Consider the following 17,512-nt stretch of genomic DNA (forward strand, 5'->3'; position numbering starts at 1 on the left):
CTCAGTTTCACTGAGTTATGGTAGGTTAAACTAGTTCTAACTATTTTTGGAACTAGTACATGTCTAGTAGTGAGTCGGTGCACTGGTGCATCCTTAGTGCTACTCAAGATAATTGAAGATTCCCTCATGAGAAACTCATGCATGTCAGTTCAGAGAAAGACCCAGTTGAGACTAGAGTGCAGGGATAGTGTACTATCAGTTGTAGAATGATCTGAGTTCTACAGATCATGCATGCAATCAAAAGAGGACCTAGTTTTGGATTGTGCAGTTATGGAGGAAGGAATTCCCAATTAAATATGGTCTATTCTTCACGGGAATTGCACAAGGACATAAGGGCTCAGTAGGCAGTAAAAATTGGCTAAGTGTTAGTCAGTGGCGACTTGCGAGACAGAGAGTTGATCATACTTGTGTGGAATTATTCTTGTGAGAACAAGCTTTATATTATCACTCAAATTCTAATTAATGCAATAGATACTCGGGGTTTTGAGCAGTGACTTTCCCCAAAGAAACAATTGTGTTATGTGTATTTGATTATCTTCCTCTTATCGATTATTGTTTTCATCGATTCTTGGTTTCGATTGTTTAAAGAGTAGAGTAGATTCTTATCTTGTGTTTTAGTACATTACATGAGTTGTGAATCTACAATAGGATATCTACAACCCATACTTATCCCACCATAATGTCTTCAATCCATTAAGAAGAGATGGATGATAGGCTCTTCACAACTGCAAACTTTTATCAAATTAAATTAGGATTTGTGCAATAAAAAAAAATTAAGAAGAGGACTTTGATTTGATTCTTAAAAAGGTTAAGCTAGGCGTTCACCCAACCCCAATATCCTTTTGAGAAATAATTTTTAAAGTTTACGAAGAGGGTTTATGAAAATGTATTTTCTTGATCCCAAGATGAACTTCGCAAATATTTTTCATGAAATTCTCTATAATACCACCTATACACACATTTAAAATACTTTTTAAAAAACTTGCTTTATATAGTGATGAAACATTTTCAAAAGACATTAACTATTCATTATTACAGAGAATAAGTAGTGCCTTGAGAAGAGAGGAATCGAGCCACCATGTTAATTGAAACAATTGTATCAAGGAGATTCCTGAGTTCCTACCATCATATTTGTAATAGAATATGTGTGAGAAAGAGTAGAAAAACCATTCAAATAGAGGCAACACGAAGATAAAATTTAGGGTTTAGAGTTGTAACAACCCATAATTTAAAATACAACTAATTAGATCAATTATGTAATTTATAATCAACACAAAACTATTCAACTAATTAGCATAGAATTTCAAAAAATATGAGTAGAGATAACTTACTTATAGCGATGATATTTCTTACTTGTGATTTCAGAGTTGAACGCTATTTGAATCTCATTAATCACAACAAAGTTTTGGGGATGACTCTCCACCCAATTGTAGACTCAAATGCACATAATCTTTTTACAACTGCCCACCCTCGAGCCCTCAATCAACGTACTACTGCCAAGTAATCCTTTGTCTCACGACACTTTTCTCCCAAGAGAATGGATGAAGGAATGGATGAATCCCATCCTCCTCATCGTCCATTAAATAGACCAAAAAATGAAAAGGAGTTTGCATGCACACATTCCATGTGTCAACATGTTTAAGTTTTACTTAATTTAATATTTATCTTAATTTAACCCTTTCTTATTTATTCCTTTTTACTTTTTTTTTAACTTATCCTTACTATTTTTATAGTTTACTTTTATAAATAGTTATTTAGAACTCCAATTTATTATTTATTATTTTATTTATTTATTATTTACAAATTCTCTTCATTATTTATTATTTATTTGCTATTATTATATTTTCTTTATTATTTATTTACTATTATTATTTTTTGTTTATCATTTATTATCTATTTACTTATATTTTAATATCATATTATTTTATTTATTTATGATTATTATTAGGGGCATTACATGCTCCCCCTCTTTAAGGAAATTCGTCTTGAAGTTAAGTTAAATCATTTAACATTTTATTTTATTTAGTTGTTTATTACTTCACGTTTTCCCTACACCCTCTGTTGAACTAGTATAACTAACAGGTATCGAAAGTTTCCACAACACCCGGAAAATCCCAAGGAATCTCTGTCCTTTTCCCAAAATTTTAGAACCAGGCATAAAGCCTCATCGGTTTGTACCATAGCCCAAGGTTGGCCCCAAGGCTCACGCCTGACTTAAACCTCGTCTACCCCAAGGCAGGCACCCGGCTCATTACTCCATGCAGTGGTACTCCAGGCATCTCGAAAGGTTGGCCCACTCCCTCCACACTCAATAAGGCGCACAATCCTAGGCATCAAAGTCCTTACACCCCCACCAAACTTCGACATCCCAACCCAATATCAGGTACTCAACTTCCTCACGATGGCCCCATAGCCCCTCAAGAGCTATCCATCAAGAGTTATACGAGACATTAAAGGAACCAATGACATATGTATTGTTGACTGAGTATGTCCCCAACCCATATGGTGTTTCATATTTTCCCTCGCAGGTATGGGATCCCACGAGATCATCAAATAATTGGCCCTCTCAGCCCATTTGTGGATTTCATGTCAAGCACCACAGCTCAACATGCAACGAATGTACTAGTTATAACATCATAATATCATAGCAAATAATCCATATACCAAGTCTTGTATGTCATCATAAGAACATAACATCATTGTTAAGCACAACATTTTGAATAGCATGTCATAAAATTTGCATAAGATTACCACATAAAATACCCTCATAAGTTATAACATCAATATATCAGCATCAAGTCCTATCATGACATCACATAATAAACTAACCGCATGTCAATATAACCTCATATCATAGCATCATAATCCCTATGCATATCATATCCATCATGAGCATACAACATCATTATCATAACAATATAAATAAATAAGAATCACATGTGCATCATTATCCCCTCATCCCAACATTATACTTCAATAGTCCTATGTTGACCTAACCATTAATTGAAACCATAATTGAAATCATAGTGTATGACCTAGAGGTATTAATAAAATTTTAATAATAAGACATGATTTAGACGTTTAACAAAAGTATCTATCTAGGCAAAGTTGTGAAATCTTAACTGGTTCATGACACAATTTATAAAAGATAAGGAAAGTTATGATGAGTAGTATCCACATCCAGTGAAAATCATCACTAGGGATGACATCAATGCCAACAACAAATAGTTAATGGTCAATCAAAACACCTAAATCTTGTCCACATATGACTTGAGCCTTAATTTTCATGTATCCTTATATCATACACACTTATATGTTAAGACCCTTAAGATCAATTTTTTTCTTGTTTAAAGGATTTCCTCTTTAATAAGCCCACTTGTTGAGACAAATTCTTTATGTCTTACAAATTAATAACATGATTAACTTTAACTCAATACTCTATACACTCATTAACAATGTGTATCTACATATACCATCTATTTTCACTTCATTATTGTGTTTCAATACAATATTAATATGCTCATCTTTTAATCTTCCTATCTGAACAAAATGTTTACTAAAAGTAGTTGTATTTTATTTTAAAATATATATTTGTTACTTTTAATTAATTTTATTTAATATATACATTCAAAAATGACATCATTATTTTCTTAAAAAAAAAATTCCACCTAGAAAAATATAATACAAAATTAAATCTACATGTAATTTTTTGTTTTCTAAAAAAGTGTAATTTCAAATTAATTCTTATAGATTTAGATATATTAAAAAACTTCATTCCTAATGAAGAAAAAAGACATAATTAAATATATTAACAACACACTTATTTTTTAATATATGATATATGTAAGATATATATTTAATTAATTAAATATTTAATACCATCTATTTAAACATCTTTCACTTTATTATAGTATGATAGTAAGGGTTTCAAATTATAAACCAGGTTAATGGGTAAAGCATGCAATTCATTTCTTTTTTTTTAAACCAATGTTTTCTCATGCAAGTATTACATGTCTATGAAGCTTTTGCATGTTGATGAATAGTTATAGCATGGGATGTTGTTTTTGTTTTTCTTTAAATTATATTAAAAAATTTAATCAATTATAGAAATTTTATTTTGTAATCACTTTTTTTCTTATGTAAGTTACACTTTAGCTTCATTCTGAAAGTAAGTTACACTTTTTAATAAACCTTTGCTTTTAACATGCATATTCTCCGCTCTGCTTAGCCTCCTGAATTGTGACTGAGTACACGGGTCAAAGTTGCGTGTCCAAGCATTCTTCCAAAAATTCCAACTATAAATATCTTGGCGGTCAGACGCTTTCTTGATATAGAGGGTGAGAATTGATGCAAGCTAGTTTGCCCAACCATGGTTTCTGGAACTCCTTTCCTAGAGTGATACTGCAAGCCCGAGGCGAACAACGCCTGGATTCGCTTAGTAAAAAGTGCTTTTGGCAGTTACATGCCCCGCGCCACTAAAACCATGGTGGTTTCTCTGTCGCATTTGATTATGTGGTGCTTAATTTGTTACAGATTTTATTTCATCTGGAAGGTTTTAAGGTGCAATTTGATTTGCATCAACTTCCAAAGTGGTTGAAACCTCAGGCTATCACGACAACAACACAAGGAGGGAGGACGCCAAGTTTAACACAATGGAGGATCTTAGAGTTCTGCCTTAAAAAGGTTTAAGGTTGTGGATTAGACCAGAACACACTAGCAACCTGTAGAACCGTTGCGGAACTGGAGATTTTGAGGTTTAGTTCAAGGGAATCTGGATCCTATTGAAGGTCAGGTCTAAACAGCAGGTGGAATTAAGGTGCTAAAATGAAGAAAGGCAGAATTGACAGACGGAACTGCCATCTCTTAAAGGCATCTCTGAGGAGTCCCTTTTAAGTAACCGAGAGTTGCCGAGAGGCGGTGTCTGCCGAGAACATGGAAAACGCTCAGAAGAGCCAAGGCCTAAAGAGCAGGGATGCCTATGATGTTGCTGCAGAAAAATTGTTGCAAGGGAAAGGGAAAGACGCTGCTGCCAATACTAAAAATTGTAAAAGTGTTAAAAATGACAAGGAAATCTCAAATTTTATGGAAACAAATCATTTGGGTCAAGTCAAAATTGCTTCAATAGACAAAACATGAAAGTGGATTTGGGTAAATGCAAAGCAATATGAGGGCATTTTAAGGCGTAGGCTTTCTAGCCTTAAATGGGAACAAATGAGAAGAAAACTGATCCAGAGAAAGAAAATAAATAAGAGAAACAAAAATAAATAAGAATCAATCATTTATAGTCCCACGTCTACACCTCTTACTTGGTCATCAGATCTATATGTCCAATAATTGATGAAGGTCAGGACAAGGCTGGAGATTTTGGAAGCCAAAGAACGGGAAAGAGACCGCAAAATTTTAGAGATCATAATTGCAAACCGATGTCTAATGGAAGGTAATACAATTTTAAAAGAACATGTAACAATGTTATAAGAGGCTCTAGAGACAGGAAAACAAGAATGGAAAAACATGAAGATAGCGTGGCAAAGCATGAAATAATTAATAACAACAAATAGGGATGTGATCATTTCTAAACAAACTCAGGTAGATACATAAGTATCTCAACAAATAGACATTTCCAGAGAGAAGGCAAAAAGAACATTGGGAAATATAGTTCAAAAGAAATCAAAGCTAGAGTTGAAGACGCTAATGGTTACATAAGGACTGAGGAAGAAGAAGATGCAAGTTCTCCTAGATAATAGAAAATAAAACATAAAGAAAGACAAGATAGGAAAAGAAACTTTATTATCATGGGAATAAGAGGTTATAGGAAGAATGAAATTACTCTCAATTTGACAAGAGACTTTTTGAAAGAGAAACTACATTTGAAAGGGAAAATTTTCCAAGCAAGGAGTGTTGGGAGGATAAGTGAAGAGAGGCCCCGACCCATAAAAGTCACCATGGCAAGCGTACAAGACAAACACCAGCTTTTGGTCAAAAATAAATTCTTGAAAGGCTCACACTTCTTCCTCGATGAAGATTTAACTAAAAAATAACAAGAGGAAAGAAGGGATGAAGTGGAGCAAAATAGAACAACAAGAAATGGAAGGGAAAAGGGCATGGTTGTACAATGGTAAAGTTGTTATTTCAGTGTTTGGGCCTCCAGGCAAAACAGGGCAGCAAGCTTGCAGTAAAGAAAAAATAGAGAATTCATTAATAGGGACAAAAACAACAAGACCAACATGGACGAAAAGGGGTGAAGACTCAAATTTGAGTCTTATGTGCCAAACTGCGTAGCAGTCAAATCCTACCTAGGTCTATGTAAGTTTAGTTTGTTGGAATTGTAAAGGTTACCCTTGGAGGAGGGGACCTGGGTTAGGGCCTATTGCGGAAGGTAGAGACATAATTTGTCTCACGAAAACTCATGAGCATGATGGTTGCAAAACTCCTGTGTTTGACGGTTATTTGAAGTTGGAAGTTTGGAACAAGGTAGAAGAAAATGGAAAAGGGTATGGCGGAATACTAGTTTTACCGAAAGAAAAAGAAGGTTGTCACATTCAGTTAATTAAAGAAGATGAAAATAAACAATATTTATGGTTGAAAATATCAGAGAATGAGAATCACATAAGAATTGCAGCATGTTATTTTGCCCCTCAAGTCTCAAAAACTTACAAAAATAAGGGGCTTGACAACAAGGATCCATATGCAGCTTTAAAACAAGATATTGCCGTGTACTCTCAGCAGGGAGAAGTTATTTTAGTAGGAGATTTCAATGCTAGAACATCAAATAATCAAGCTAGCATTCTTTGTTGCAAAGAGGATAACAATCCTATTTGGTTCACTAAAGAGGAGAATCCCCAATGGATGAGGTGTTCAAAAGATGACAAAGTTAGCAATCATTTTGGAGAGGAGTTGCTTACACTGTGTGGGGCTTTCAACTTAATTTTTGCAATGGTATAGATAGATGGAAAAGGTCTGGTAACTTCACTTGCAACACATACAATGGGGCAATGGGGCAAGTGTCGTTGACTATGTGATGTGTTCACAAAGATTGATAGAAAATATAGACGAAGTTAATATTGGAGAGCATATTCGGGACTTAAAATCAAACCATAATCCAATTTATATAAGGTTATCATGGTTAGAATAAAGGCATCATAGGAGAAAAACCCAATGCTCTCGACAATCACTATCAAGGGGCAAAATTCTTCTAACATAAGAAAATTGTATTGTCTTCACGACAATGTTAGAGAGATTAATTCAGAAGGAGAAAACTGGTTTCAAAAGCTTCAATAGTCATGAGTTAACAAATATAATTCAAAGTGCACTTGAGAAGTGAAAAAGAGCAAAAAATAGGAAATCCGAATCAAATTATTTTCCTGTAAATGCTTGGTTTGATGAGGAATGCAAAATGGCAAGGAGAACCTTGAAAAGGGCAGGAAAGGAGAAGATGAATGTAAAGCTATATAAGCATATACTAAAAAGGAAAAAAGATGAGTTCATGCAAACAAGGAGAGAAGAGCTAATATATTTAAGTAAGAACAATCCAAAGCTTTTCTGGCAGGAACTGTAACCAAGGAAGAAGCAAATTAAAAATAATATTATAGCTAATCAATGGTTTGAATATGCAAGGAAACTCTATGAGAAAGAATCGGAGGCGGAGTCTCTCCCCTAGGATCAACACAAATTCAAAGCTCTTCACATTACAGGAGGTGGAGAATGGAATTAAGAAGTTGAAAACAGGAAAGGAAAAGCACTTGGTTGAACTTCAAGCAGAGTATCTAAAATGGGGAATGAACGCTCTTGCACTGCACATCATGGAAATATTCAACAACATCATTTAGCAAGGATTCCCAAGAGAATGGTTAATTAGCCTAGCAATACCCCTTTTTAAAAGTGGAGACATTAATAATCCATCCAACTATAGAACAATTATGATCAATCCTTTGTTTGTGAAGCTTTTTGGCAGCATGGCAGAAGAAAAAATTAGTAAGTGGGCATAAGTCAAAGAAAAGAGGGCAAGAGGACAAGCGGGTTTTAGGCCGAAACATTCTACAGTGGATCATGGTATCACGTTGAGACACATTGTTGAAAAGGTTTGGGAGTACAAAGAAGAAGTATTTGGCTGCTTTGTTGACTTCAAAAAAGCATTTGACACAGTCCCTAGGGATAAGTTGTGGCGTAGAATGGAAGAAATTGAAATTCCTGTGCATTATAGAGCCACTGTCCATAGACTTTATGAAGAAGTGAAAGTCAAAATTAGAACCTTAGCAGGTATTTCAGAAAGCTTTAGAAGTGACATTGGAGTCAAGCAAGGTTGCCCTCTATCCCCTACTCTTTTTGGTCTATATATTGATAAATTGGAAGAGTGGCTAAATCTGCAAGGTGGAGATGGTGTTCGGTTGGGGGAGTTTGTGATAAAGCTTCTTTTATATGTTGATGATATTGTATTGATTTCTAAATCGGCCCATGGATTGCAAATGCACTTATATGCCCTTGAGAATTTTTGTAGAGTAGTGGGGATGCAAGTCAATACTAGCAAGACCAACATAATGATTTTCTCTAATAAAAGGAAGCGAAGCCAATATACTTTCTTCTTTGAAGACAACATTCTTGAAGAATTAAATGAGTAAAAGTACCTTGGAATTGATTTCAACAACAAACTCAACTGAGAGGACTGCAGAAAGAAGAGAATGTTAGGAAGGTGGAAAGCATTATATGCTCTTCAACATAAATGTAGAGAGGCAGAGTTATGGGATTGGAAAACGATTAAAGTGATTTTTGGACTCCTAGTTTGTCTAGTGATGTTATATGGGTGTGAATTGTGGGCTAGCAGCATTCCCGTCTCAAAATGGAAACAAATTGAGAAAATCCAAAAACGCTTGATCATGAGCAAGTTCAAAATGAAAAGTTTAGTACCTTATGAGATAATGTTGAGTGAAACAGGAGTAACTCCCATTGAAGCAATTGCTATGGTGCGGCTCATAAGATATCTAAAAAGAATTGAGCAAATGAGAGTAGGTAGATGGCCTAATGTTATCGTCAAAGAAGGCATGAGTGAAAGAAAGAAAACATGGATGAAACAAAACTACATATGGATGCAAAAATGGAATATCTACCTCAATGCCTGTCCCACAAACAACAAGGAGCTAAAGGATTTTGTTATGGAGAAGTTTCATAAAAAGGTATGGGGAAAAGAGTTGGGTAGAAAGAAGAAATATTACATTGAGGAATTCAACCCTGCATGTGATCTACAACAAAAAGAGTTCATTGGAGCTAGCATTTCGTGGAGGGAAAAGATTCTTATTGCTCAATTAAGGACCAACTCACATCAACTTTGGTGTGAAACAAGACGGTGGAAAAGGCCTAAAGAAGCTTGGGAAGAACGTGTGTGTACATTTTGCATGTCCAAGGCTGTGGAATCGGAAAAAAAATTCATTTTGGAATGTGATGCATTCAAAGACATTAGAGAAAGTTATGAGAACATGTTAGCATCAGTTTCTTGGCATTGTCTTTTTAGCGAGGGGATTGTTGGAAGGTTTGGTCAGCTCATCATCAATTTGAATCAGAAAAGGATTGAATTGCAAAAAGCGAAAAATAGGGAACTAATGGTCTCATAAACTATTTTTAGTCTCATGGACCTTAAAATATCATTCCATTTCATTATTCAAAAGCAACTTTAAGAAAGAAATAATAATAAATAAATAGAAAAAAAAAAACTAGAAAAATACTTTTGTAAAAAATGTGCTTAGTATAAATGAAAATACTAAATAGTAAGTAAAAATAATTAAATCCAATATCCTAAACCATAAATATGTTTCTAACTCTGCATAATATTTATTTATATATTTTTCAATTGATATAATATTAGATTATTGTAAAATTGTTCATTTATTGTAAATGGGCAAAGTGGCACGTGTTTCAAAAAATAATTAATATATAAATAACCTTATGCATGCACTACTTATGCGAGTTGTCTTTAGTGAGACTTTTTGGAAGCTTTTCCAGTGGGTTTTTCTGGTCTAATTTCTCTAAAATCCGATAGGAATTTATTGAAATCACAAGCTTGATGGGTAACCCCTGCACAATCGAAGTGCCCTAGGGTTTTTTCAAGGCGTTGAATCCATATATACAGTCAAAAAACCAGTTTAAATAACACAAATCAAGATTTCACCTCAAATTTTTTCCGTCGGATTCTGGCACTGGAAAGTCCAAAAAGTCGCACTAAAAACAACTCCCTACTTATGTGACTCTTGATAAAGGAGTGCTAATATAATTTTTATATTTAAATCTCCAAATTTAAAGATTTCGGAACAATGTTTTCTTTTTCTTTAATTCAACCCTCCCAATTAAATATAAATTTCCATCTATTTTTGTTTTTGCATGCTATTGGTTGAGGAGACTTTAATGACACCACAATTCTCATTGGCCTATTTAACCCATGCCTATAATTACCAACCTGTTCTAATAACCTTGATTTAAGTGTATTTATTCCAACTTTTTTTGATGTATCGTTTATTTATTTTTTCTAGGAGAACTTCCAATTTTGGGATTTATATATTTGAAAATTGAATTAAAAAAATGTCAATCTTTGCCTACCGTCATCATTCTATTTGTTTGAAAATTGAATTTTGGTAATTTAAGATTGAAGAAAATTTAACTAATTTTAATTTTTCTATTCATACACAGTAACTTAGACTTCTCAATATACTTGTTTTCCATATCTTTATTGAAAATACAAGATATAGACATCCAATTTGACAACAATTGATGTTGCTTTAGCTAAGAGAGGAAACCATGGTTTTCTATAACACAACTATTATCATTAGTTTTTTCTTATCATAATTATAGTACATAAATAAAATTTTAATTCTAATTTAAAACTTTTTTCTTTATAAATAAATGCCCACATGTAAGAAAATAAAAATAAAACCTCGAAAAATAAAAATAATCACTCGTTCAATATAAATAATTATTTGCTAAATAAAAATAATTTAATATTAATTAAAATATTAATCAATCATAAAAAAAGATAATCTAAAGGTCCAACAGAGTTGAAACCTCGCTCTAATACCATATGTAACAACCCACAATTTAAATATACAACTAATTAGATCAATTATGTGATTTATAATCAACACATAACTATTCAACTAATTAGCATAGAATTTCGAAAAATATGAGCAGAGACAACTATGATAATTCTTACTTGTGATTTCAGAGTTGAATGCTATTTGAATCTCATTAATTGCAACAAAGTTTTGGGAATGACTCTCCACCCAAACGTATGTTCAGTTGCACATAATCATTCTACAATTGGCTCCCCGCGAGCCTTCAATCAACACTGCTGCCAGGGAATCATTTGTTTCACAACACTTTTCTCTTAAGAGAAAGGATGAATCTCATCCTCCCTATTGTCCATTAAATATACCAAAAAATGGAAAAGGGTATGCATGCACACATTCTATGTGTCAACATGCAATTTTTATTTCTTTATTTTAAGTTTTACTGAATTTGATATTTCTCTTAATTTAACTCTTTTTTACTTTTTGTTCACTTTACTTATCATTACTATTTTTATAATTTATTTTTAAATAAAATTATCTAGAACTCCAATATATTATTTACTATTTTATATATTTATGATTATTATTAAATTCTCTTCATTATTTATTATTTATTATTTGTTATTTATTTTTTATTATTATTATCTTTTTCTGTTTTTACTTCTATTTTAGTATTATATTATATTATTATTATTATTATTATGGGCATTACAATAACAAAGTAACATATAGATAGAATCATCAAAAATCATTTTTGAATAACACGTTATGAAGAACATCGTTGTTGCATGAAAAGAACTCCAAAATATATCTTCTTTTTTTATTACAGTGGAATCGGCAACAGGGGCAACCTCGTGACTCGCGTTACACGGGGTCGATTCTGACGCTACCTCTATAACCACTGGAAGTTGCGCCTGCCCCTCTATACAGCTCCAGGGTAAGTCTGGGGAATTTGAACTCGTGACCTTTAGTACGGAGCCCGCCTTTCTAACGAACTTCACTGCATTGTGATTACCAACTCGCCTACCCCTGTGGGGCACTCCAAAATATATCTTACATAAGAAGTCTTTATATAATAATATTGTTCTTAACATGTGCAAATTTATTTTGAGAGGTAATGTAAAAAACCTTGAAAAATATAGAAGAACAATTTTAATTAGTTTTAATAGTATTATAATCAATTATGGATATGATTTGTATGGGATAAAATCCTAAATAGAGGTATATCTTTTTCAAGGGTCTCATGAAGGAGATGATATTTAACTTGGTGATAGCTAATTGTTTTGATTTACAATTTAATTCCAGATAAAGGGAATTTAGTAAGGATGCCTAGTGAATTGAATAGCTAGGGGAGTTTGATTGTATTCTACCTTCACAATAAGAAGATGTTAATGAAATTCTCAAAGTAGGTGAATCTCGACATGAATCAATTGGATATTTAGCTTTAAAAGTAGGTTGTTATGAGTTTTATTGAGCACCAACCAAAATATGAGAATTGAAGAATCTTTGCATTGTTGAAGATAAGAACAAGGATATCTTTCAAAAATTTCATTCATTCATAATTAATGAATCAAATTGTTATGGATCTTGTATTCAAGGGGTAAAGTAAAATAATATAAAAAAATACATTTCATGTTAAGGGAGGGAATTATAATTGTTAATACTTAATAATATATAATACAGGTGTCCTATATTATAAAGTAATGTTGAATTTGTAGATACCAGTAAATCATTAAATGTTAGCTAAGTTACCTAAATAGGTGAACAACTACCTTTGCGATAAATAAAATGAGACAACCCCATCATAATAATTGTCTTAATGATAATAATCATAGATATATTGTACATGAGTTTATTTTAAGTGTCTCACATCTTTCTTTTATACTCAAAATCCTAACAACAGATATTTCTAATTTCTATTTAATTTGCTTACCTATATTCTTAAAAGTAGGAAAAAATTAGATAGTATTTTGGAGAAAGACATTTAGTCATAGAATCTAAAAATATCTATATTATGCTCCCTCAACTTGTTTTCTTAATTAATCTGGTGTACTCTCCTCAAAGCATATTCCCTTTTAGTCATAATAGTTAACATGGGAAAAATGAATGGTGTTTATTCCATTAAGCCCATCACCAAATGAGTTTTTATATTGGAAGAAGGTGTTTGATTTGTCAACTTCAACATCAAATCCCATACTCATACTACTAGTATCTTCCACAGTTACTTAGATGGAAGCATTGTCATATATTATAACAATAACAAACAAAATTAACAATAAAGTTACTTGTTCCTTCCATTTTGAAAGTGATTTAATGTAGTCGTAATGTATGGCCACTAAGATTCAATTTTTGTTGTGGTTTGCACTGACTTTGAAACTTTTAGATATTGCTAATGGTTATGATAATGGTGTATAAATTGATTTACTAATAATTAAGTGTGTCAAAGAAAATTTGCATGTCGCTTCTTCTTGAACAACTTGTTCTTATTTAGCAGTTGCATTAATAGCAAATTTATTGATTGTTGATTAGAAACAAATTGTTCATGGCTTTACATGATTTCTACTTGATAGCATGATCTACCAATTCAAAATAGTAATAGTTCAAACTTAAAATTAGTGAATACAACTTATTAGAAGACTTAAATTAAAACATGGTTGATCATAAGTAACTTCAATTTGAAAAATAGCTTATGAAGTGATATCAAATCATGTTAATATTGCATATAGTCAATATATAATTTATAATAAATACTTGGAATGAATTTTTAATATTCTCATTTTTACTACAGTAAATCACAATTTTTTACTACAACAACTCAATATTGAGTGGAATGGGTGATTGTTTTAACAACAAAATCCAACAATATCTCATTTCGAACAAGGTAGGACTTCTCTTTGGGAAACAAATACATTTTAAATGCAAACTTTAAACTTTGTGATAGTCAAACTAAACAATAGGCACAATTATTTAATCTAGGAAATCAACCATTTATATCTAGCTTACTTAATTCTAAACAAGAGTTACAACTTGAGCATAAACCAACCTAAATTCATCATGAAGATGTACTAAAAGACTTCAAAAGTTTGGGGTTTGAACCCCAGTATTCCATCATAAATTGTTTTAAACCCGCCATGAATTTAGTCTAGATTTTTTTTTCATCATGAAGATGTACTAAAAGACTTCAAAAGTTTGGGGTTTGAACCCCAGTATTCCATCATAAATTGTTTTAAACCCTCCATGAATTTAGTCTAATTTTTTTATTTATTTTTTAATTAATTAATTAATTAATTTATTTTTTATTTTTTTATGTGAACTTCAATTGCCAATTACAAATGGCTTATGCTCGCAAATGAACTCAACTCGACTCCTTTCAAGTTTTTAATTGTGTTGTATATATGTCGATTGGTTTATGAATTTAGTTTGTTGGCATTTGATTGATACATGAGCATGACTTATCTTTGAATATCAATCAAATGTCAACCAACTGAAGTCATAAGGAGTCGAGCTGAATTCATTTGCCAACGAGGGCTTCTTATCTATTCACTTTAAACGAAGTTCTTTTCACAATTAACTTAAGAAAATTCATATATTACAACAACTAGAGACACTAACATTTTCATCTACATGATTTATGTATCATATAAACCCTTACTACCCCATATAATTTTTAAAGTTTAGCAACTTAAAACTAAACAGAGTGACACAAAACTCAAAGTCTTCAAATCTCATCTTTCGGTTATTGAAATTCATACAACTGTAGAAAAAATATATTGTGAAAAGTGTGAGTATGAGAGGGAAAGAAATGACACCCAACCACCAAATTATTTTATGTCATATCAATCAATTGGTGTAGAGATCAAGAGGGATGGAAAAATTTAAACAACATACAATCACTAAGTCAATTTTTAGTTTCAACTATAGAACATGCAACTACAATGTGTTGAGATGAGTAATAACCTCATTTGAAGGTGCAAATTTGGCCTTTAAATCTCTTTTGGATAGTTGTTAGGTCTTAGAGTTCGGCTCACTCTTTTGCATCTAGACCAGAGCCCCCAAAAATTACCACACAGAGTTACCCAATAAACCAAATTCCTAGCTGAGTAAAGGGGTATCTTCCCAAGGCCAGACAACAATTATGTTGATGCCTTCATTAATACTAGATGATGTAGTGGCCATGTCAAGGCCAAGATCAAATATGAACAAGCAATTTGCTCCATCATATCAGGTGCACGGTAGTAATTGCATGTGGGTGGAAACAATATCCCATATTGTTATTGCCCTTTTATGTCAAATCATATATCAATCCCAAGTTTAATAATTTAATCAACAATCAACCCTAATGTTAACAATAATGTTACCCATTGTAAACCATGGTGCTTGTCATATAATATATTAATATGTGTTGCCAAGTATTGGACTATGGTAGTATGGTTGTATTCACGGTACACAAACATATAATTCCCAAACTTTTTCTTTTTTCACAGTTACTTTTAAAATTTCATTTCACAATAGAATCAAGATTACACCATGCCACATGATATATTATTGTTGTAACTTCTTTGATGCCACTATTCACGCACAAACAAGATGATGATACAATGTCAACATAACTCCATATGTGAGCATAGTGCCCCTATCTCTCCATCATATTTTCATGCCAAAAAAAAAATAAAAAAATACCTTAAAAAGAAAACTAAACATTAAATAAAAATATAAAACGGAAATCATTAACAAAATAAAAATTAAAAATAAATATTAAACACTGTGTTAAAGCATTACCATTATTGTCGGCTACCATTCATTCCCAACTCTACCCTCACCATTATATATTTACGCTTTTGAGTTCTGAATTTTTTCACTCGTGGATCTATCCTGATGATGAACCATAGAGGAGGGTTCGAAACGTCGATTCCAAAAACATGAATGTGATGAATCCAGAAGATAACACCACACAAAGCATAGATCACAGAAGCCTCAAATCAATAATATTCAATATAATGAAATTTGAGCACAATCAATGACACATGAACATAATATAATGAATACTCATAGTATTCAGTCTAAAATAAACTAATTTTCTTCCTATGTGACCACATGTACTTATCTTATTTATCATTTTTCATAATGAATGGAAGGGATTTGCAATGCTTTGCAATTTTTTTAAGAATCACAGGGGTGTAGGTATTAACTTAGCTCTTCTCATTGTCTGTATAAACCATCAATCTCATCCACCTACCTTTGGATAAGAGTTTGATGCTCAATCATGATTTCCATAAGCTCTATTGCCAACTGCTTTGCATGTAGGAAGAGAACCACAAATTGTTATTTTAGCTCTAACATTTCCCCATCTCGCATCGTAGTATGACTCCTCTTGTTCTCTTCTTAAGTTGCCATGCTAATTGTTGATCATAACCATTGTCACCTTACTGCTTTGAAACGTAGATTTTGACTAGCGAATTGCCTTTGTAGCCATGACGTTTCCATTTCTATCCAACTAATATTATAGAGAAACATTACAGAGATAAAATCAGGGAGTGCCTTTGGAATGGATTCTTGACACCATAATAATACCATTGTCCTCCTTTGTGCACCATGGTGAATTGACAACACGCCTACACAAAATAAAACCTTCTATTACACAATATTTATTTGTTTTTTCAATTTCTTGGTGCAAGCTTGAGAGTTATAGCCCAAGACACTATCCCAGAAAATTTTCACATAAGTAGATTTCCAACAAGCATTCATTTACTTGATTTGTGCACCTTTAGGCTACTATATTCCCATTAGAATTTCAAGATTTATTATTTATTATGTATATGCCATTCAATTTCGATTTCCAGATTTGGATTGTGAATAATAATCCTACATGAATCCTATAGAGAACCTCTTTACAATATATAAGCATGAATGAATTTTTATTATATTCATGTATTACATTGGAGTCAATATGGACCTCTTCCCTCACAAATTCCATGTGCAAGTTTTGTGTAACACATGATTGCATTTTCCAAGACTTTCCAAGTCATCATCTCATCATGTGCTTAGTCATCACATGTTTTCTATGTGTCCCTATGTCATTACTCATTGCCAAAGTCATGGGGTTTGTATGTCTTTAATAATATGGAGGGAAGAGTAGTGGATGAGAAAGAAATGTTACCTCCCAATCTTTAATACCCACTCCATTTGTCTTTAATAATATGGAGGGAAGGGTAGTGGATGAGAAAAAAATGTTACCTCCCACCCTCTAATATTCACTCCATTTGAGGAGATGTTGAAGGAATGTGGGGTGGATTATGGAGTGAAGGTGGAAATGAAGAAGGGGCTAAGGATGGATGGAATGGAGCTACATTGAGCAAGGAATAATGAAGTGTGGGGTAGAGGTAAGTTGGGTTAAGGTAATTCACAAACAGGGAGTGAAGGATGTCTTAACATTTTGTCCCAACCATGGGATAAAAAAATATAAG

The sequence above is a fragment of the Pinus tabuliformis genome, chromosome 2_2 (genome assembly GCF_031772625.1).
Source record: "Pinus tabuliformis cultivar Carrire ecotype Pingquan chromosome 2_2, CPIR1, whole genome shotgun sequence".
Taxonomy (NCBI): Eukaryota; Viridiplantae; Streptophyta; class Pinopsida; order Pinales; family Pinaceae; genus Pinus; species Pinus tabuliformis.